At 43.1% G+C, this 21,533-nt stretch overlaps 1 protein-coding gene and 1 non-coding gene across 2 annotated transcripts in view; both read left to right on the top strand.

The window, feature by feature from the left end:
- Positions 1 to 21,533, top strand: part of LOC126183427 (protein FAM91A1) — a 182,895-nt gene that overhangs the window by 16,435 nt on the left and 144,927 nt on the right. The window lies entirely within an intron of this gene.
- Trnap-ugg (transfer RNA proline (anticodon UGG)) lies at positions 17,078 to 17,151 on the top strand. The gene has a single exon. It is a non-coding gene; the product is annotated as a tRNA-Pro (tRNA).

A 21,533-nucleotide genomic window follows, 5' to 3' on the forward strand; every position in this document is an offset into this window, starting at 1 on the left:
AAAAAGCTAGGATTTTTAGACATTTTGCTTCAACAAAAATCAGATGGACGGTTTGACCACTGTGTCTACAAGAAGTTGGTGCACACTGATTTTTATTTAAGTATGCAGATTTTCCAGCACCCAGTCCAGAAGAGAGCAGTTTTAAGCGCTTTAATGTACAGGGTAGCCTAGGAGGAATGGTCAGTATTCAGGAATGTTACTGAACAAGTGCTTGCAGTTGTTAAGGTATGTATTTTAGAGCCCACGTTTACTAGATTTTTTTTGCTTCAAATGATCATTCTGATGTATCCCTCAGTACTGTTCCTAGGTCAGCCTATATATAGTTGCAACTGTTAGTTACAAGGACTACTTGGATTCCAAGATTAATCATCTGAAGTATTTGTTCAGAAGAATGACTGTGGAGTATATATAGTGTTAATGCTCTCCAAGAAACAAACACACGATAATGTTGCTCAATCACATGCCAAACTGTCTATTTTGTTTCTTTCTTCTGCACTACTACATCTAGAAAAATAGATAGTGTCCTGGGAAGAAGAGGCGTAAGACATTTTCGGACCACATAAGAAGGTAGAGGAGATGCTGTATCTAGTTAAGGACAATCTGAGTCTCAGGGTCGCTTGTGGAAACTGAAGCAACTGCATCAGTAAGTCTGTCCGTACTGTTATGTCAACCACTGTGCAGAACACCAAAGTTACATTAAAAATTGAGAGCTTGAAAAATCAGCTGTTACTGAGCACCCTATCTCAAGTCAACACTGAATAATGTTTTATGAAACTAAAATCAGCACCATGCTTCCATATATTGGGATTTTGTTATTAAGGAAGCTGTAGCATGTAGAATATGCAAGAAAAATCCCAATGAGGAAAGCAGCTATGAAAGTAGTGGTGTATGGAAATGAGCTCTCAATGCAGAGAAGACATAGAGAAAGGTGCTGAGTTCTTTCTTATTATGAGAGCAAGGGCACCATCAGCATAGGCATGCATGCAGTCAATGGTAGCATGACGTAATGATGATGTACGCCAACCAATCACAAGCCGTCTATGCGCTATATATGATACTGACAACAACAGCCACAAAATTCTATACTTTCTGGCAAAGACTTTGTAAGATTTTGTTAAAAGCTTGCGCTATTACCCAGACTTGATGCAATAAGTAAACCAAGAAAGTTTTATACACTGTATAACTCTCTTCATAACTATGTGGAAACATAATTATTAAAAGTAAAATTGTATTTTCTTTTGTCAGTGTTATATTAGAATAGTCAACAACATTTTTATTACTGAGAATGCAAATGACTTTCTTTGTTAAGTCATGAGTGCTGTATTCGAAAGTGAAATCAATTTTTAGTTATATGGCTTAGTTTTCATGACGTGTTATCCACTATTTATTGTATTCCTTGGAAACACCATGTATTGGATAGTCTTCTGTAGCTTGACTTAAATATTCTTCGGATTTAAGTGTTAGCAAATTTTCAAAATAATCGAAATATGTACAGGAGTTGTCGTATATGGCCCTCAGTTCTGAAAATTACCTCCAGAAAAGAAGACAGTTTTATCGTACTGTGGGTGAACTTTGCTTGAACATGTAAATAACATTGTGTGTCCCCCCCCCTCCCCCCCCCCCCCCCCCTTGAATGTCTCGGCATGAGAGTTCTGATAATTGTTGGAAGTGACTGCTTGTTCTAAATTTATGAAGGTTTATCCTTATGGGATGTAAAATTTCACTTTAACTACATTTCTTGAATGATCATTTTAACTTCTTCCCCTATAACAACACTCCTGGAAATGGAAAAAAGAACACATTGACACCGGTGTGTCAGACCCACCATACTTGCTCCGGACACTGCGAGAGGGCTGTACAAGCAATGATCACACGCACGGCACAGCGGACACACCAGGAACCGCGGTGTTGGCCGTCGAATGGCGCTAGCTGCGCAGCATTTGTGCACCGCCGCCGTCAGTGTCAGCCAGTTTGCCGTGGCATACGGAGCTCCATCGCAGTCTTTAACACTGGTAGCATGCCGCGACAGCGTGGACGTGAACCGTATGTGCAGTTGACGGACTTTGAGCGAGGGCGTATAGTGGGCATGCGGGAGGCTGGGTGGACGTACCGCCGAATTGCTCAACACGTGGGGCGTGAGGTCTCCACAGTACATCGATGTTGTCGCCAGTGGTCGGCGGAAGGTGCACGTGCCCGTCGACCTGGGACCGGACCGCAGCGACGCACGGATGCACGCCAAGACCGTAGGATCCTACGCAGTGCCGTAGGGGACCGCACCGCCACTTCCCAGCAAATTAGGGACACTGTTGCTCCTGGGGTATCGGCGAGGAACATTCGCAACCGTCTCCATGAAGCTGGGCTACGGTCCCGCACACCGTTAGGCCGTCTTCCGCTCACGCCCCAACATCGTGCAGCCCGCCTCCAGTGGTGTCGCGACAGGCGTGAATGGAGGGACGAATGGAGATGTGTCGTCTTCAGCGATGAGAGTCGCTTCTGCCTTGGTGCCAATGATAGTCGTATGCGTGTTTGGCGCCGTGCAGGTGAGCGCCACAATCAGGACTGCATACGACCGAGGCACACAGGGCCAACACCCGGCATCATGGTGTGGGGAGCGATCTCCTACACTGGCCGTACACCACTGGTGATCGTCGAGGGGACACTGAATAGTGCACGGTACATCCAAACCGTCATCGAACCCATCGTTCAACCATTCCTAGACTGGCAAGGGAACTTGCTGTTCCAACAGGACAATGCATGTCCGCATATATCCTGTGCCACCCAACGTGCTCTTGAAGGTGTAAGTCAACTACTCTGGCCAGCAAGATCTCCGGATCTGTCCCCCATTGAGCATGTTTGGGACTGGATGAAGCGTCGTCTCACGCGGTCTGCACGTCCAGCACGAACGCTGGTCCAACTGAGGCGCCAGGTGGAAATGGCATGGCAAGCCGTTCCACAGGACTACATCCAGCATCTCTACGATCGTCTCCATGGGAGAATAGCAGCCTGCATTGCTGCGAAAGGTGGATATACACTGTACTAGTGCCGACATTGTGCATGCTCTGTTGCCTGTGTCTATGTGCCTGTGGTTCTGTCAGTGTGATCATGTGATGTATCTGACCCCAGGAATGTGTCAATAAAGTTTCCCCTTCCTGGGACAATGAATTCACGGTGTTCTTATTTCAATTTCCAGGAGTGTATTAGCACTGTTAGTGACGAACATGGAGAACATTTCCACAATGACTTTGTCAAATGACAAATGGAGTACCACAATCTTGCACGAATACTGCTGGCCATTACAAAGTGACATTCCTGAGGCAAAGTATACCAGAAAATTTAAAAGGAAATTTTTTAGGTATGATTCCGTACTAGTCTTTACTTTTTTTTATTTTACTCATTTCATTGATTCCATTGTGTTGTGATGGATTTTGTTGTTGTCTGAATTTTGATGTCTTGTTATGAGAGCCTGTCATTTGGCCAGATGCTACATAAGCTGCCATAAGCATTTAAAAAAATCATTATTGCATGAAGACAGAGGCAGGTACCAAAATTTTGAAACCAGATGTGGATTTTTTTTTTTGTGGGGGAGGGAGGGAGGGGGTGATTGCCTACCAGCTATGCTATATGTTGTTCTTATAACTGGAAAAAACCTTTGGATGACAGTGTTATTAGCTAAACCTCAGGAAGATATTGTTTTTTTTTTTTTTTTTTTTTCTATTTCAGAAACAGAAAAAATACTTTAAAATGTGTGAAACCACAATCATATTTTGTGTGTGTGTGTGTGTGTGTGTGTGTGTGTGTGTGTGTGTGTGTTTGTGTGTGTTTGTTTGTTTGTTTGCAGTTATAATATATCAACTTTATTATTTCAGCTTTCATGCTGTAATGGAGATTATTCTGTATACCCTGTCATAATAAATTTTGAATTAAGTCCAATATCTTCTACAGGGGGGAAATTGTAAAATGGCATCATCCGGACAGAAGCTTTGGAATCTTCTTGGTGTTTATCATTTGTATATTTCTGTCAGTTTTGTTTGCAATTTTGATTACAATTCTTTCATAAATGTGCCAGCTTTTTAATTATTCAGATGGACTCTTTCTTACGAGTGTGGACTTTTCTTCTTACTGAACAAAATTCGACAATTGAAAATAATACCCTTAGATTGCAGAAGATAACGAGAGAAAGTTATAATAAATAATAAAACATTCATTGTAATAGTCTTTCATTATTTTTAAGAAGCACAAAAAAACTCTATAAAATTAGGCGTCTTGAAGGAGAAGAAAATTGAGAACAACAACAAACCATCCAGGGAGAGGATATCTACATTGTAAAACCCATCAAATAAACTGAATTTTTGACACACACATCAATAAAAGAAAGTACATCACACCACCACCCTCCCTGCCCCCTCCCTCTTCCTATCTCTCTCTCTCTCTCTCTCTCTCTCTCTCTCTCTCACACACACACACACACACACACACACACACACACACACACACAGAGAGAGAGAGAGAGAGAGAGAGAGAGAGAGAGAGAGAGAGAGAGAGAGAGAGAGAGAGAGAGTTCTTGCAAAGAAAATGTATCTCATATTTCCAGATACAAATCTTAAAATGCTTCTTAGATATTGTATGCTGACTGACATATTGGTGGCTACAGTTTCATTAAGATGTCTGGCTTAGTATGTAGTACACAGTCTCACCTGCACTTCAGTTTATTGACAACCAGTTCTGAGGACAAACACCCACTATCTGGTTTCAAACTGTGATGAAGTTATATTCTGATCGCTTGATATTGCTCTGTGCGCCCATGGAAAATATTAACAACATATGGCTTGCCTAAGGACGAGTTACAATTTCATATCAGCGGTACTTTCCATTGAACTAAATTATTCAAATTGGAATAATGGGCATGTATGAAATTGATAAATAAAACTTGCAGCTGCCTATGGCCACACTGATGTAGATGATGAATGCAGGACTCATTATACAGTAACTACCTGCACTGATTACCCAATTCAAGATGGACCATAGCTAAGCTTCATTGCCTTTTTATTCATTGGTGCCAAGCTACTCTAGCCAACATGTCAGCAGCATTCTTCAGATAAATAGTTACGACATATAACGTTAACATAATGTGAATATTGAGCTTAACGAAGTTACTTTTTAAAATTTTGATTTACATTAAGGATGCCTCTGGTTGTATTGTGCGGTTAATCTGTAAATGCATATATCGGCAATGATGTGATGTTATTGCGAGATTTCAAAGTGCAACTGATGTTTGAAGATTAGCTGAATGTAGTGTTACGTGAAACATGATACGAAAAAAGAGCAAAAAATGTGCAACTCTCAGAGTATCAAATAAATACATTCAGAACAGTTGCAGGGAAACAAGAAAAAATGTGTCTAAATAACAAAGTATTAACATTATGACCATTTGCAGAACGTATCTTTCACCTTCATTAGAACACAGAGAAACACTACCGCCAAAATGGCAAATGATTATTGTATAATAGTATTAACATATTTTTTGTTCTGTTTATATAAGCACAACATGGAGAAAGATTGCCTAAATGCCTCAGCTTGAGATGTAATTTTTCTGGTCTCTTCTTCACAGTCTCTATCAAAGCAGTAGCTGGGAGCCAGCAGGCTATCCTGGGTTACCAACTAATTCCTGGCTATGGGAAATGTGTAAGCTTAATTTTGTAAGATAATTGACAGCTTTCTTTCTCTGTTACCCAGTTTCACAGTATTTGAAATTTCAGTAACTCAATTGATTGAACCAGTGATGTTCCTTCTACAGTTTCAGTATTCCTTGTTAATCCAAACTGTCATGAACAAGAGTAGTGCTGTAAAGTAGGTTATAACAGCCACTACAATTTCAAACGTAGCATGTGGTAACTCAGAAGTAGAAGATAAAAAAAAACCTTCTATTATAATAATAATAATAATAATAATAATAATAATAATAACGTAGTTTTAGAATGAGGGCATTATCTAAATGGGATGAAAGAGACAATTACAATCTCCTTCTGCAGTGCTGATGAATATCTGTTTATCAGACTAATTATTAAAGTGCTGCATAGGCAAGACGTTGAAAGCTCAATTAACTGTGATGTTAATGCAAGTTCTTGAGTCTAGGAACTTAATAGCTGCTTCCGTTCTGAAAATACTCTTCAGTTCAGGCATTTCTGGTGCTATTCATTTGGAAGTCAGAAGGTCCTATGCAGACAGCTTCTCATAAGTCTTTTTCTGTACCAAGGGGATTCTCGTTACTGTATAAATGTAAAGCAACTTATAAATAACTCGTAGATAGATATGATGGAATAGAGGGTGAGATATGTCCAGGAGGAGCATGTCCTAAATCATGTTCACCCATCCTGATTAATGTTTTCCATGGTTTCCCTGTATCTGAGTATATGCTGGGAAGGTACTTAAAAAAAAAACAAGTGTCTTATTTTTTCCCCTTTTCTGGTACACCTGCACTTAGGCTTTGTCACTACTGACTTCGATGTTGATGAAGTGCTACTGTTACTTTCATACCTTTCTGAACCAGTTTCTCTTTGAGTGGTAGCCACTGTTTATACTGTATACAGGATTTCTTGATAAACTATTCCCCATTTCAGAGTTGAAAGAGCAGTCTTAAAAGGGTTTCTGTTGGAGGCTGGTCCTGTTTGTGGACTACTGAACTAGTGTGTATCACTGCTGAATGAATGGCAGTTGAAGCAGATTCTTATGAGGATAGAGTAATGGTTCATTGATTTAAACGTCAGTGCATTTTTGTGTGTTTTTTAAAAATTTTCCACAGTTATCACCAGTTTTTAATTTTTTTAAAAAAAGTACCATAATATTTGTTGCTTTCTGGCAGGATACGAACATTATTTGATTGCCACATTTGAGGATGTTACTCTAAAGAGTCGCAGGGCACTGATTATCTTTAAATGCCACAAAGTTAGAGCTTGAGAGACAGATGAGTTATGCCTGTTACAATTGTTTCAAACCATTATGTGGTTTTGTCATACACATCATGGGACATTTAGGATAGAAGGGATAGTTGTGTGTTGGTGAGACTGGAATTTGTCTTCTTTGTGTGCCCTGATATGCACTTTAAGTGCACAAAGTATAACAGGATAATGTAGTGGTGGTACTCAGAAAGTGGGAGTTTAACTAGATGGTTATTTTTGTGAAGAGGAGAATGTTCAGTATGATGTATTTTGTGTAGTCAAATGTGCAATATTTCATTAAGACACAAATATTGTTGCATGTGTGTGGAAAATTATTAAAACATTTGGTGTTGCAATCTAGTTGGAATCTTAGTAACACTAGCATAAAATACCCAACTTCCTTCTCTCTTGCTGCATCCTGCTGTTGTTTCTAGTTTTATTCACTAAAACTGTCATCTCATTGCCTGCTGATATGCTTGTGCTTGAGCTTGCAAAATTCTCTATTGGAAGTGCTTCATCAGTCATCTTGCCTCCCTACTTTTCACGTTTTGCTTATCTTTGATAACCCAGAGCTAGTATAGGAATTGTTTCAGTAAGAGTACTGTGCTGCTATAGCATTCTACTGTCCATTATAACCAGTTATGCTGTTGAAATGACTGGCTCGTTTGCGACTTCCAATAGTATTAACATACTATTGTAATATCCTGGCCTAGCAGTTGTGAAAATCTCTTCACAGCAGTGCTGACCACAGAGTAATGCCCATCTTGTCACCTGATTAGTGCTCAATCCACACTATAAATCTAGCATCACAGCGACTCTGCCTTCACTGTGCTCTTGTCTCATTCTCACTTCACGTTGTTGTTTTGGCCACATGACTCATAGGCCTTCAGTTTTCACTCTTGGATAACTCATTTGGGCTTGTTATTCGACCATGCTGTCTCTGTTGCACATGTTCCTCTTGTTGTTATCCTCCTGTTCACAATTGGCAACTTGCCAGTCAGTCAGTTTCTGTGGATTCTTGAGTCATTCCCATCTTGTCAGACTCAGATCACTGTAGTTGACGATAGCAGCATTCTGTGGACACCAATCTTGTACAGCTCATTTAACAACAACAGCAGCAGCCCCTTCACCGGCAATTTCAACAACAACAACAAAGTACCAGGAGCAGCAGCAGCAGCAGCAAACTGAATTACTCCATCAGAAAATTCAACGTTTGAAGGAGCAGCTGCATGTTCCAGGGTACCCATCGCATGTAGGCAGTGGTCACTTTTCAGATGGACAGCCACTCACCAGTGTTTCCACCTTTTAACAATGCCAAAGAGGATTGGTACATATGTTTGGAGTGGCTGCAACAGTACTTTACTTCCTGACGGGTCTCTTACGATGCCCTCCAATGATTGCTCTTCCTTTCTTGGGCTTCCTTCAAGATGTTTTTCTTACTGAAGAAGGTGGCTGCCTTCTCAAATCCAGTCACACTCACTTTCAGGGAGGTGCATCTGTTGCTTTTGATTATTATCTGCAATATTTCCATGTGGTCACATTTGACTCAAGTTTGATCTGTGCCACAAACAACCTGGTCAGTCGTATGACTCATGGGTGACTGACTGAATGCCTCATGGCTTGACCACAAATAGCAGCAGTCTAGCTGCCACATCGTGCCATGTGGGGGAGGAGGACCAGAAGGGGTGAAATACTTGTGAAAATTTTCTCTGATGGAGGTGTCACGATTCATCGACTTATGATGTGTTGATGGCCACTCAACAGTCAGTCACACCCTGTCATTATGATCTTCCATCTTGTCCTGACTGCTTTGCAGCACATCCGTGTGTGGGCTGTCCAGATAGTTGAATGCACTACACCTGCTGTAGCAAAGATGGACATCTCCAAGTGGTCTACCATAAGCTTCAGGCCATTCATTCTCCAATCTACACTTGGGTCAAGGGTGGTGTGTGAACTTCAGGCAGGTCTTACCCAGGGTGATCCTCATTCTGCCAAGTTGTTTATTGACCTCACAGTTATCAGTTTAAAATGTCCATTTCTAGGTGGACATGGGAGCTACCGTTTTGTTGGTGAACCTGCAAACATATGCTCGTCTGAGTTGGTCCCAGCCTCTTATACGTTGGTCATGTGTGGTTTATTTATTGTTCTGGGGGACCAAATTAAGCAGAAGTCTCCATGGTCATGGAACGAGTCAATACATGAAATTATAACACAATAGTAGAAACAGATAAAATGAAATATAAGAAACATATTCAGGCGACAAGTCATAAGTTTAAATAAAGAAAATCAACAGTGTAACACTGGAATTTGCTTAATTTTTCAGTTCTTCCAGGAGCTCCTCGACAGAATAGAAGGAGTGAGCCATGAGGAAACTCTTCAGTTTAGACTTAACAAGAGGTTCTCGAACTTACACCACATATAGCTCGAACAGCCCGTTTTTGAGCCAAAAATACCCTTTTTGAATCAGAAGAATTACCCCAAAAAATAATACCATATGACATAAGCGTATGAAAATATGCGAAGTAGACTACTTTTCGTGTTGAACTGTCACTTATTTCAGATACTGTTGTAATGATAAATAAAGCAGCATTTAGTTTCTGAACAAGATCCAGAACATGGGCTTTCCACAACAGCTTACTATCTATCTGAACACGTAGGGACTTGAACTGTTCCATCTTGCTTATAATATGCCCATTCTGTCTGATCAAAGTATTGGTTCTTGTTGAATTGTGAGTTAGAAACTGTAAAAACTGAGTCTTACTGTGATTTAGCATCAAATTATTTTGCACAAGCCACGAACTTATTTCATGAACTAAATTATTTGATACTGTTTCGGTATTACACACAAGACCCTTCACTACCAAGCTGGTGTCATTAGCAAACAGAAATATTTTTGAATCACCTGTAATGCTAGAAGGCATATCATTTGTATAAATAAGAAACAGCAGTGGCCCCAGCACCGATCCTTGGGGAACGCCCCACTTAACAGTACCCCATTGGGACTGAACATCACTACCACTCTCAATATCGTGGAGAATTACCTTCTGCTTTCTGTTCTTAAAGTAAGAGACAAACCAATTGTAAGCTACTCCCCTTCCTCCATAATGGTCCAACTTCTGCAGTAATATTTTGTGGTCAACACAGTCAAAAGCCTTCGTTAAATCAAAGAAAACACCTAGCGTTTGCAAACTTTTATGTAATCCGTCCAAAACCTCACAAAGAAAAGAGAATATAGCATTTTCAGTTGTAAACCATTTCTAAAACCAAACTGTACATTTGGGAGCAAATTATGTGAATTTAAATGCTCCAGTAACCTTGTATATACAACCTTCTCAATAACTTTAGCAAACACTGATGGCATAGAAATAGGTCTAAAATTGTCAACATTATCCCTGTCTCCCTTTTTATAAAGTGGCTTCACTACCGAGTACTTTAATCTGTCAGGAAACCGACCACTCCCAAAGGAAAAGTTACAGATATGGCTAAGTACTGGGCTAACATACATAGAACAATACTTCAGTATTCTGCTAGATACCCCGTCATATCCATGAGAGTTCTTGGTCTTTAGTGATTTAATTATTAACTCAATCCACCTCTTGTCAGTATCATGGAGGAGCATTTCAGGTAACAGTCTCGGAACACTTTTTTCTAAGAGCGGTATATGATTCCTTGTTGGGACTAGGTTTCTATTTAGTTCACCTGCTATATTCAGAAAGTGATTATTAAATACTGTACATATATGCGACTTATCAGTAACACGGACATTCCCACTACGCACTGATTCTATATCCTCGACCTGTCTCTGCAGACCAGTCACTTCCTTTACAACTGACCATATGGTTTTAATTTTATCCTCAGACTTAGCTATTCTATCTGCATACCCCATACTTTTTGCCTTCATAATAACATTTTTAAGCACCTTACAGTACTGTTTGTAATGGCTGCTGCATTTAGATTTTGACTGTTTCTAACGTTTTGATATAATTGCCACTTTGTTCTACAAGATATTCTTAGCCCTCTAGGCAGCCACCCAGGCTGCCTGTTAGTGCTAGTGCCCTGTTTTGAACGTTCTAATGGAAAGCAACTTTCAAAGAGCACGAGAAAAGTCTTGAGGAAAGCATTATATTTATCGACTACTATATCAGCACTATAAACATCTTGCCACTCTTGTTCGTTGATAAGGTTTACGAAGGTCTCTACAGCAACTGGATCAGCTTTCCTAAACAGTTGATAACTATATTTAACATGTGTTGCAGCACAAAAATCTTTTAGAGTTAAAATTTGTGCATCATGATCTGAAAGGCCATTCACCTTTTTGCTAACAGAATTCCCTTCTAGTAATAAGGAATGAACAAAGATGTTGTCTATGGTTGTTCTACTGTTCCCTTGCACTCTCATTGGAAAGAATACGGTTTGTATAAGATTATATGAATTGAGGTCGTCTACCAGCATTCTTTTTCTTGCACAATCACTTATACAATTAATATTGAAGTCACCACATATAACTAACTTTTTGTATTTCCTATAAAGTTAACTAAGAACCTCCTCTAGCTTTAGCAAAAATGTTGTGAAATCGGAGTCTGGGGATCTTTAAATAACAACAGTTAGAAGTTTAGGTCCACTAAATTTAACCACACCTGCACAACATTCAAACACCTTTTCAGTGCAGTACTTTGAAACGTCAATTGACTCAAATGGAATGCCGTTTTTCACATACATGGCTACTCCCCCACACTGCAAAGAGCTTCTAGAAAAGCTGCCAGCCAACCTGTATCCTGGTAAAGGAAGCCTCTGATTATCTCCTTATTTAAGAAGTGTTCAGATATACCAATAATTTCAGAGTCAACATCCATAAGCAGTTCACTAACTTTATCTCTAATACCTTGCAGCCGGCCACGGTGGCCGTGCGGTTCTAGGCGCTGCAGTCCGGAACCACGGGTCTGCTACGGTCGCAGGTTCGAATCCTGCCTCGGGCATGGATGTGTGTGATGTCCTTAGGTTAGTTAGGTTTAAGTAGTTCTAAGTTCTAGGGGACTGATGACCTAAGATGTTAAGTCCCATAGTGCTCAGAGCCATTTGAACCATTTTTTTTAATACCTTGTATATTTTGATGAAATATACTAATTCCCTCATTACTTGGATACCTAAGCTTTGTCGAAAGTGGTTCCTTTGTTAGAGAGACTTCCCTTAAGCAGGAATACATATCAGCTGACTTCAATCTAAAAAAGGTGCAGCTCTAACACCCACTACTACAAGAATTTTCCCATGAGTGATCCCACCACCCCCACCTATGCTGTCACCTATAAGCTTCGCCAACCTCCCCTTCCCATACCTGTTGAGGTGCAGGCCATGTCTAGTGAAACCCGTCCTGTTGATAGACTCCACCGACATCACTGAAATGTGACCCACGCCTTCTGTCATCAGCGCACCCCCAAGTCTCATGTTATTACGCCTGACGGCTGTATTAAGATGAGGCCGATCGTAACGCTGAAACAGTCCCATGAAATGTACATTCGTGTTGCCAGACTGAGTGGCTATCTTTTCCAGGTCACCATCTATGTCATACTCCCCATCCCTATCAATACTATTACCAGCCCCACCCACAATCACTGCCTGATCCTCTTTAGTAAAATCCCTACATAACCCCCCTATGTTAACAGTCACCTGAGCCAATCCTGCATTAGGCTTCACAATGCTGGTGACCTGGTACTCACTCCCCAACATTTCCTGCAACTGCTGGCCTACACCTCTGCCATGAGAACTACCTAACTGCAGAACCTTCTTCTTTCTCTTCGACTTTGCAACTGTCTTAGCCACCGTAACTGCTGAGGTCCGCTGCATACTTCCTACATCTACAGCTACTAGAGATTCCTCTCCACTAGACTCTGACAGTTGGTCATATCTACTGCAAACACCAATAGTAAAACTATCTGAAAATCTCCTTCTCCTAGCAGATCTCTTGCCAACAGCCAGCTCCCATTCCCCAACCCCCTTCTCCCTCCTCATCCTATCTAGCTGCTCCTGTGTGTTTTTCAACTGCACCTGAAGGGCACAGATCTTACACTCCTGCTCCTCTATCAACTTACTCTTGCTACATAACCTGCAGTTCCAGGAGAGGATCTCACCAGAATGCCCACTGGCTTCCCCACTGCATTCCCCCCCCCCCCCCCCCCCCCCCCAGTGAAAATACTTCGAACAAGTCTCACACCGCAATCCACTACTCACGAATCTACGGCAAAGCCCACACTTCTCTCTAATGGTAAAATTTAACAGTTATTGAAACAAGAAAACTACTTTATCTAAGTTCCGCTACTACAATAAGATGATGTTAAAAAAAACTGACTACAATAATCGCAGACTTACTCTACAAGGGAAGTAACTACTATTATTAACAGTATTAATCAACAACAAATGAGAATATAACAAAAGACTAACACAGAAAGAAAATCAAATGTCTAATGACACAGTAACAAAACTGAAAACAGTTCCCAAAAAGTTCTTCTGAAATTATTTCACCAGAAAACACTAAGAACACCGGTTGAAGACTACTAAAGTTTCTAAATGAACCACTATACACAAACGATTAATTAGTATTTAGCTTTCGATGCGCTGCTACTGCTGCAACTGGTCAGCGCGGATTGTAAACACAGGTCAGAGGTTAAGCTGCTCGATACGAAACACACACAAATATCAGGTCACAACACAAGAAAGGCAGTGATGAATGAAGAAACCACTAATAAGTAACTTATATAGTAAATATTATCACAAAAACCGTTAAAATATGTATCTGCTCGATACGAAACACACACAAATATCAGGTCACAACACAAGAAAGGCAGTGATGAATGAAGAAACCACTAATAAGTAACTTATATAGTAAATATTATCACAAAAACCGTTAAAATATGTATCTGAAACCTAAAAATATATAAAAACTTAGAGAGCGATCCCACACACAGTCACGTGCTTATGACATCACACCAAAGACGTATAATGCAAATGGTGACCGAGACCTCTCTGGGGTCAACTCACAATCACTGCTGCAGACAAAATGGTCACACAGCTGATTAGGCTGTTTGTTGTCTATAGACACTTAGCCAGAAACATTTTTGGTCTGGATGCCTTGTTGTTGTTTAGATGCTTCATCACTGATGAGGTTCAGGTTGTCTTGACATGGTTTCCTTCTGGGAACTCGATGACCTTTGTGCCACTTTCACACTTACATATCAATGTGTGTGGCGTGTGGCATCCTCTGGCCCACAAGCTATTGCAGTCTTTCATCTTTTCCAGGTCACTTTTCCTTCCCCTTCCTTCTCCCTCCCTGGCCTTATTCCTTTCCCTTTATCCCTTCTTTTCCCTCTCCTGGTGTTCTTATTTATGTCAGCCGGGCTATCCTCCTGACAGCATTTTGTGTTGCAGTTTTAGTTTGTTTGCTTTTCCTCCTCCTTTTTGGCTATTCTTTTTTGGTCTCCCTCAGATTTGAAATCTGTAGTGTGAGCCAGATGGGGAAGAACTCCCTCCCTAGTGGCTTTGGTGTGGGTTCCTCAGCTCCTCCTTGTACTCCTCTCCCTTTTCCCCCCTTTCCCCCCTCCACGTCCTTCTCCTTCCCAGCCATAGCCCTTTCACCTACTTATTGGGTCACCAGCTTGGTAGCCAGTCCGTGTGGTGTGGCTTTTATGTACCCATCTGGCTGAGCCCCCTGACACCACACAGATCACACTGCTGGTACCTGCACTGTGAGTGTCTCATGAAAGCTGAGGAGTGGTTGTCTATCTTTTCAGGGCATCGGAACTCCTGGCAACAACCATCATGCCAGGTGGCCATTGTTGTGGCTGGGTGGTGCTCACGAGGCAAGCCCCTGATCAGAGTGGGTGGTACCAAGACTGATGTTTGGCAAATGAAACATGTTAAACTTTCCAGCCACTCTTCTGTGGCCATGTTTTATCCTAGGATTAGTTCTGTCTCAATTCCCATTTCTGCCTTCCGGCCTCTCCCCCCTTGGCTACCCCTTGGGAGGAGGGCCAGGCCCACTGGCTAGGGCAAAACCCTTTCTGAAGTTCCTGGTCTGTACCAGGGATGACGGAAACTTTTGCCGCCATCACCAAACCTCTTGGTTTTTTAATTTTTGAACACACTGAGGACAAGTGCAATGAAGTTGAGTCCTTAAAGAAAATGAGATCTGGCTCCCTCCTTATAAAGACAACTTCTGCCGGCCAGTCTGCCTCCCTCTGTGCCTGTGACCACTTGGGAGACATCCCAGTGAATATCACTCCTCACAAGTGTCTCAAAATGTGTGTGTGCAATTTTTCATAGGGATCTTGTCCTCCATTCCAATGAACGTATGATGAATCTGTAACAATGTGTCCAGAGAGGCCCTAAGGACAGTCGTGTAGACACGGGCACTTTCATCCTGGCCTTTGAGGGGGATACCCTGCCTGAGAAGGTCAAGGGGGTGTGCCTCAAGTTCAGCCACATGTCTCGCGATGTGATGCCACTCCCATCTGTGGTGACTGTGGCCACCACATTCATGTGGGTAGCCCTTGCTCCCCACTATCTGTCTGTGTAAACTGCTCTGGTGTACATTCTCCCCACTCACCAGAGTGTCCATTGTATACAAAGGAAACAACAATCGAAGAACAAAATATCCCTGACCATTTCAACTACTTTGAGACCATAAGAAGTTTGACAGTCTTCACCTTGTGGTTCTCTTATCTATTTTTGGCTCACTTACGTCTTCCCCCCCCCCCCCTCCTCATCCTCCTCCTCCTCCTCCTCCTCCTCCTAGTTACCCCCATCCTCCCCCTCTTCCCTTTCCTCCCCCTTTCCCTGGTGGCTCCTCTCCCTTCCCCTCAAGGAACCACTCCTACTCCTACTCTTCGGCCAGAGAACAAATTTCTTCTCTGGCTCCTGCTAGCGCTTTGGCTCCCTCTTGGAGCACCCCTCCCCAGCTTTCTCGGAACGAGGGACCCACGCTCTGAGAGCCCCAAAGCGCTTGCTTTCTGTCCAATCCGGACATTGCTGCCACCTAGTCCCTTAATTATAACACCTCCTCCCTACCTTTGAGGGAGAGGGCCATGGGTCTTCGCCCACTCCTTCTCACTCCAAGTCAGACCCAGCTTTTATTGATGTCACCCCATCCTCATCGGTGATGACCACTAACCTGGTCACGTGACCTGCCCTCGGCTTCTTTAGGTCTAACCTGGACTCTTGCCACACGTTAATCCAGTGGAATTGCAGTGGATATTACCATCACATCCTGGAAATTAAACAACTTGTTTCCTCTTATTCTGTGTTCTGTCTTGCCCTTCAATAAATGCATTTCTGTGATGACCACTCTCCAATTTTTTGTGGGTATTGGGTGTTCTGTCGGAACTGTGCCAGCCCCAATGTGGCATAGGAATGGGTCTGCACTTTGGGTCCTGCTGATGTCACTAGTGACAGTATCCACCTTTGTACCAACCTGGAAGCAAGTGCGGTATGAGTGCGAACGACCCTAGCAATCAACATTTGCAATGTCTACCTCCTTCCAGGTAGGCCACTTCCTTATGTTGAACTGCCTGCCTTAATTCAATAACTCCCGCCCCTGTATCTCCACCTCAAGGACTTCAGTGCAACCCCCCACCCCCCTCCCCACATGGAGAAGTGTCACCTCGACGTGTGGGGTTCTTCTGATTGACCAACTTATTACAGACTTTGATTTTTGTCTCCTCAGTGTTCTCCTACCTACGTAAGTTTCGTTCATGGCACCTTTTCTGCTATTGATTTGATGATCTCCTCCCCCTGGTCTTGCGGCTTCACTACATTCACATCAACAACACCTGTCGGCAGCTGAGGTTTTCAGTTAGTCGTCATTTATTCCAGGGAAAAGCTGCACGGTCATCAACAGTAACTGTTCTGTCGAGAACAAGTTACTGTCTTTGTATATATAGTTAAAGGCTACCTAGCCATTGACCTTCGTCTGTGCGAATGGGCACAGGTTGCCCAAACTCTTACGGGAATCGCCAAAGCGTGTACGAGTAATGAGTAGGTGGGCAAATGTCTATAAGGTACAATACATATGTAGAATTGTGGACAGTTGGGAATGTGAGTCTCATGGGAAGCGTGCAAGGGATAAGTGCCTGCAGTCGCGCTATTCATCTGTGTCCTTGGTGGCTCAGATGGATAGAGCATCTGCCATGGAAGCAGGAGATCCCGGGTTCGAGTCCCGGTTGGGGCACACATTTTCAGCTGTCCCGTCCGCCGCTCGTGGTCTCGCGGTAGCGTTCTCGCTTCCCGAGCACGGGGTCCCGGGTTCGATTCCCGGTGGGGTCAGGGATTTTCACCTGCCTCGAGATGACTGGGTGTTTGTGTTGTCCTCTTCATTTCATCATCATCCAGGAAAGTGGCGAAATTGGACTGAGCAAAGGTTGGGAAATTGTACGGGCACTGATAACCACGCCGTTGAGCGCCCCACAAACTAAACATCATCATCATTTTCAGCTGTCCACATCGAGGTATATCAACAACACCTGTCGGCAGCTGAGGTTTTCAGTTAGTCATCATTTATTCCAGGGAAAAGCTGCACGGTCATCAACAGTAACTGTTCTGTCAAGAACAAGTTACTGTCTTCGTATATTCACTACATTGGTCACCCCATTTCCAGTGACTCTATCATTCCCTTGCCACCCCAGGGAGACAGTCCCCACGTTGGGCATACCACAGAGCCAGTTGGCCTTTATATATGTCTTCTGTGCACTTTGACACCTGTCTCTTGGACTGCATAGCTGTGGCCTTGCAAGACTTGCCTGCCACTATTTTTCATGCTGCTAGCACTGCTATCCCCCTATCCACAGTACCACCTCATTGTCAACTGGTACCTTGATGGACCAAGGACTTAGCAGTCGCTATCCAGGACCACTGCAATGATTTAAATGACAACCTTCACAGACCAACCAAATGTCTCCATGCTAAGGCTTGCTATCTTATTAAGCAGAGTAAAAAGGAATGCTAGGAACACTATGTTTACCTCTTCATCTCAGGTTTGGTCCAAGCTCCATAGCCTTCTGGGCCACCTGCGACAATCAACTGTCCTGGGCCTTATCTTGCAGGGTGCTCTGTGTACTGATCCATCGGTCCTTGCAAACACCTTGCATCACACTTTGGAACAATGCCAATGTCCTCTTCCAATCCTGCTACCTTTCTCCAGCAGAAATGATGAGTTGAAGAAACCGTCCTCTGTTTAAACCCCCCACAAAGCTGAAGTCTATCATGACCCTTCAATGAATGGAAATTTTTGAAGGCTCTTACCTCTTCACATGACTTGGTTCCAGGTCCGGATTCCATCCACAACCAGATGATCCAACACTTGGACATTACCCAGAGACAACAGCTACTCAGGGGCTTCAGCCACATTTGGCTCAAGGTGTCTTCCCCTCACAATGGTGAGACAGCTTAGTTATCCCTGTGCATAAGCCTGGGAAGAACCCAATATATCTCAACAGCTACCGACCAATTAGCCTGACCAGCATACTTTGTAAACTGCTCGAGAGGATGATTAGCCATCAATTATGTTGAATATTCAAATGTCGGGGCCTTTTGTCCTCGTATCATTGTGACTTCCGGGAAGGATGACCTACAACAGACCATTACTCAGATTGGAAACAGCAATCCAGCATGTTTTTTCTAAACACCGACACCTTGTTGTGGTCTTCTTTGACCTACAGAAGGCATACAACATGGCTTGGCACCATCACATTTTAGTTATTGTCCACAACTGGGGCTTTTGTGACCCCCTTTCAATTTTTATCCACGAGTTTTCATCCCACTGGCTCTTCCGGGTTAGAATTAGCACTTCACTCAGCACCCCTCCAATCCAGCAGAACTGTATCCCACAGGGTTGTCTGTTATGTGTCACACACTTCCTCATCGCTGTCAGAGGGCTTGTAACCACTGATGGGCCTCTGATTACCCTGACGTTGTATGTCAACAGTTTTTGCATCTGGTGCAGCTGCCACTCAGTAGCATCTGCTGAATGTCAGACCCAAGGTGCCATCCGATGGGCGTCTGTCTGCGCCCTTTCTCATTACTTCCAGTTTTCTCCCTCCAAAACGGGGGTTTTGCATTTTTGCTGTTGACCCACAATACATCACAATCCAGAACTTTATTTAGGCAACCAGCGCCTAGATGTTGTAGCATAGTCCTGTTTCTTGGGCCTTCTTTTTGATGAAAAGTTGATGTGGCTACCCTGTATTTACCACCTGAAGACTACCTGCATGCAGAAGCTAAATGCTCTCTGCCTCCTGGCCTATACACCTTGGAGTGCAGATGGTGCAATTCTTCTCCATGTTTACTGTGCTTTGGTTTTGTCGAGACTAGATTATGGCTATCAGATTTATGGCTCAGCAGCTCCATCCACTCTGGAACTACTTCATCCTGTTCATCATTATGCGGTGCATCTGGCTGTCAATGACTTTTGCACTAGTCCTGTTGACAGTCTCCATGCAGAAGTGGGGATTCCCCCTCTGCAGATATGACAGAGCCAGCTTCTGGTTTCTTATGCAATCGCCATTCGATGATTCCCTGACCATCCCGCATGCCCTGTCCTCTTTGCAAACGAGGGACATCTTCCTCCTGATACCTGTTCTCGGGTGGGATTGCCGGTTGGAATGCGTCTCGCTTCACTCTCTCAGGATCTGCATCTTCTGGAAAGTGCCTCGTGTATAGCGTCCCGTAGGATCTTGATTGCCTTCAAGAGACTAGTGCTTCAGCCACAACCCTGGTAGTGATTGAGAAACCCAGTGGTCCCCCCCCCCCCCCCCCCCCGACTATGTGCAGACTTTAAACCGACAATCAGTGCCAAGGCACAAGTGGAAACGTACCACATCCAGAGGACCTTGTTACAAAGCTGGTCGGGAGTGAATATTTTTCTAAGATAGACTTGTTCGACATTTGTACTGATGGAAAAAAAGCATCACCAAGAAGGACTTGTGCAATAAAAACAGAAATTGGTAGACATGTTTCTACATCTGAAAGATGATGCCTTTTCAAATTTTACGACAGTCACATAAGAGTGGTGCTAGGAGAACCACTTTGAGGGTGCAAGTCATGTTTGCTTTAAATACATGCTGTAATGGTTATGAGCATTAATTACCTTTGATACTGGATGTATTGAGTTGATGTTAGTCAAGAATAGCTTTAAGGCAACAAAGACGCCATTATCAGCATCTCACTGCACTTGAATTAAGTTGTGTAATAGGGCTAGGAGAAGCTGGATGTTCCTTCTGTGGGATTGCAGAAAGAATTCACAGGAACATAGCCACTGTACACGATTGCTGGCAGCAATGGTCGTGGGAATGTACAGTTGCAAGGAGCCCAGTTCTGGCTGGCCACGTGGCACTGTCTTGAGGGAAGATCATTGGGTTTGATGTGTGACTCTGGTGTATCATACTGCATCAACAGAAGCAGTTTGAGCAACAGTTGGTACCACAGCGACACAACAAACTGTTTCAAATCAGTTACTTCAAGGACAGCTCCAAGCCAGATGCCCTGTAGGATATATTCCACTGACCCCAAACCACCACCATTTGTGACTTCAGTGGTGTTGAGCTAGAGCTCTTTGGAGGGTAGTTTGGAGGTCTGTTGTGTTTTCTCATGAAATCTGGTTCTAATTCGGTGCCAGTGATGGCCTTGTGTTGGTTAGGCCTACAACCAACCTGTCTGCGTGCTAGACACTCTGGACGTAGAGCTGGAGCTATGGTCTGGGGTGCTATTTCGTATTACAGGAGGAGCACTCTCATGGTTATCCCATGCGCCCTGGCTCTAATTTGTATGTCAGTCTCGTGATTTGTCCTGCTGTGCTGCCATTCATGAACAGCATTCCAGGGAGTGTTTTCCAGCAGGACAACACAACTAAATAATACTGTTGTAACCCAACATGCTCTACTGAGTGTTGACATGTTGCCTTGGCCTACTCAATCACCAGACCTGTCTCCAGTGAAGCACATATGGGACTTTATCGGATAACAACTCTAGCGTCATCCACAACCAGCATTAACCATCTCTGTACTGACCGAGCAAGTGCAGCAGGCATGAAACTCCACCCAGTACCTGTAATAGAACAATGCATGCATGTTTGCATGCTGGCATTCAACATTCTGGCAGGTACATCATTTCACATTTGCAATGGGTTCTCTTGTGCTTACTTTAACCTGTGACCTTGCAGTGTTAGTCACTTAAATATGTTACCTAGACGGGCAGTGTTAATCACTTAAATATGCTACCTAGACAAATATATACCCAAAATTTCATTAGTCTAATCCCCCCCCTCCCCAGTGTATTTGCAGATCTTGCAAGATGAGGAGTCATAAAGCAACATGGTTATCAACACTCCCTTGGGCTTATACAAATGTAAGTACTCTCCTTTTGGAATCTCATCTGGTCCAGCAATCTTCCAGAGATACCTGCAACAGTTAACCATGTTATTCTGTCAAGACCACCTGCGCAACCTTTGCACCCTATTTGCACAATTGCCGCCATCTTCAGGAGCAAGTGGAGTACCCCAAACACTTGCCCAACTCTGACCACAATGTTGTGGCTATTGAAAAGCTGTCCCACACTTGA

The sequence above is a fragment of the Schistocerca cancellata genome, chromosome 4 (assembly GCF_023864275.1).
Source record: "Schistocerca cancellata isolate TAMUIC-IGC-003103 chromosome 4, iqSchCanc2.1, whole genome shotgun sequence".
Taxonomy (NCBI): Eukaryota; Metazoa; Arthropoda; class Insecta; order Orthoptera; family Acrididae; genus Schistocerca; species Schistocerca cancellata.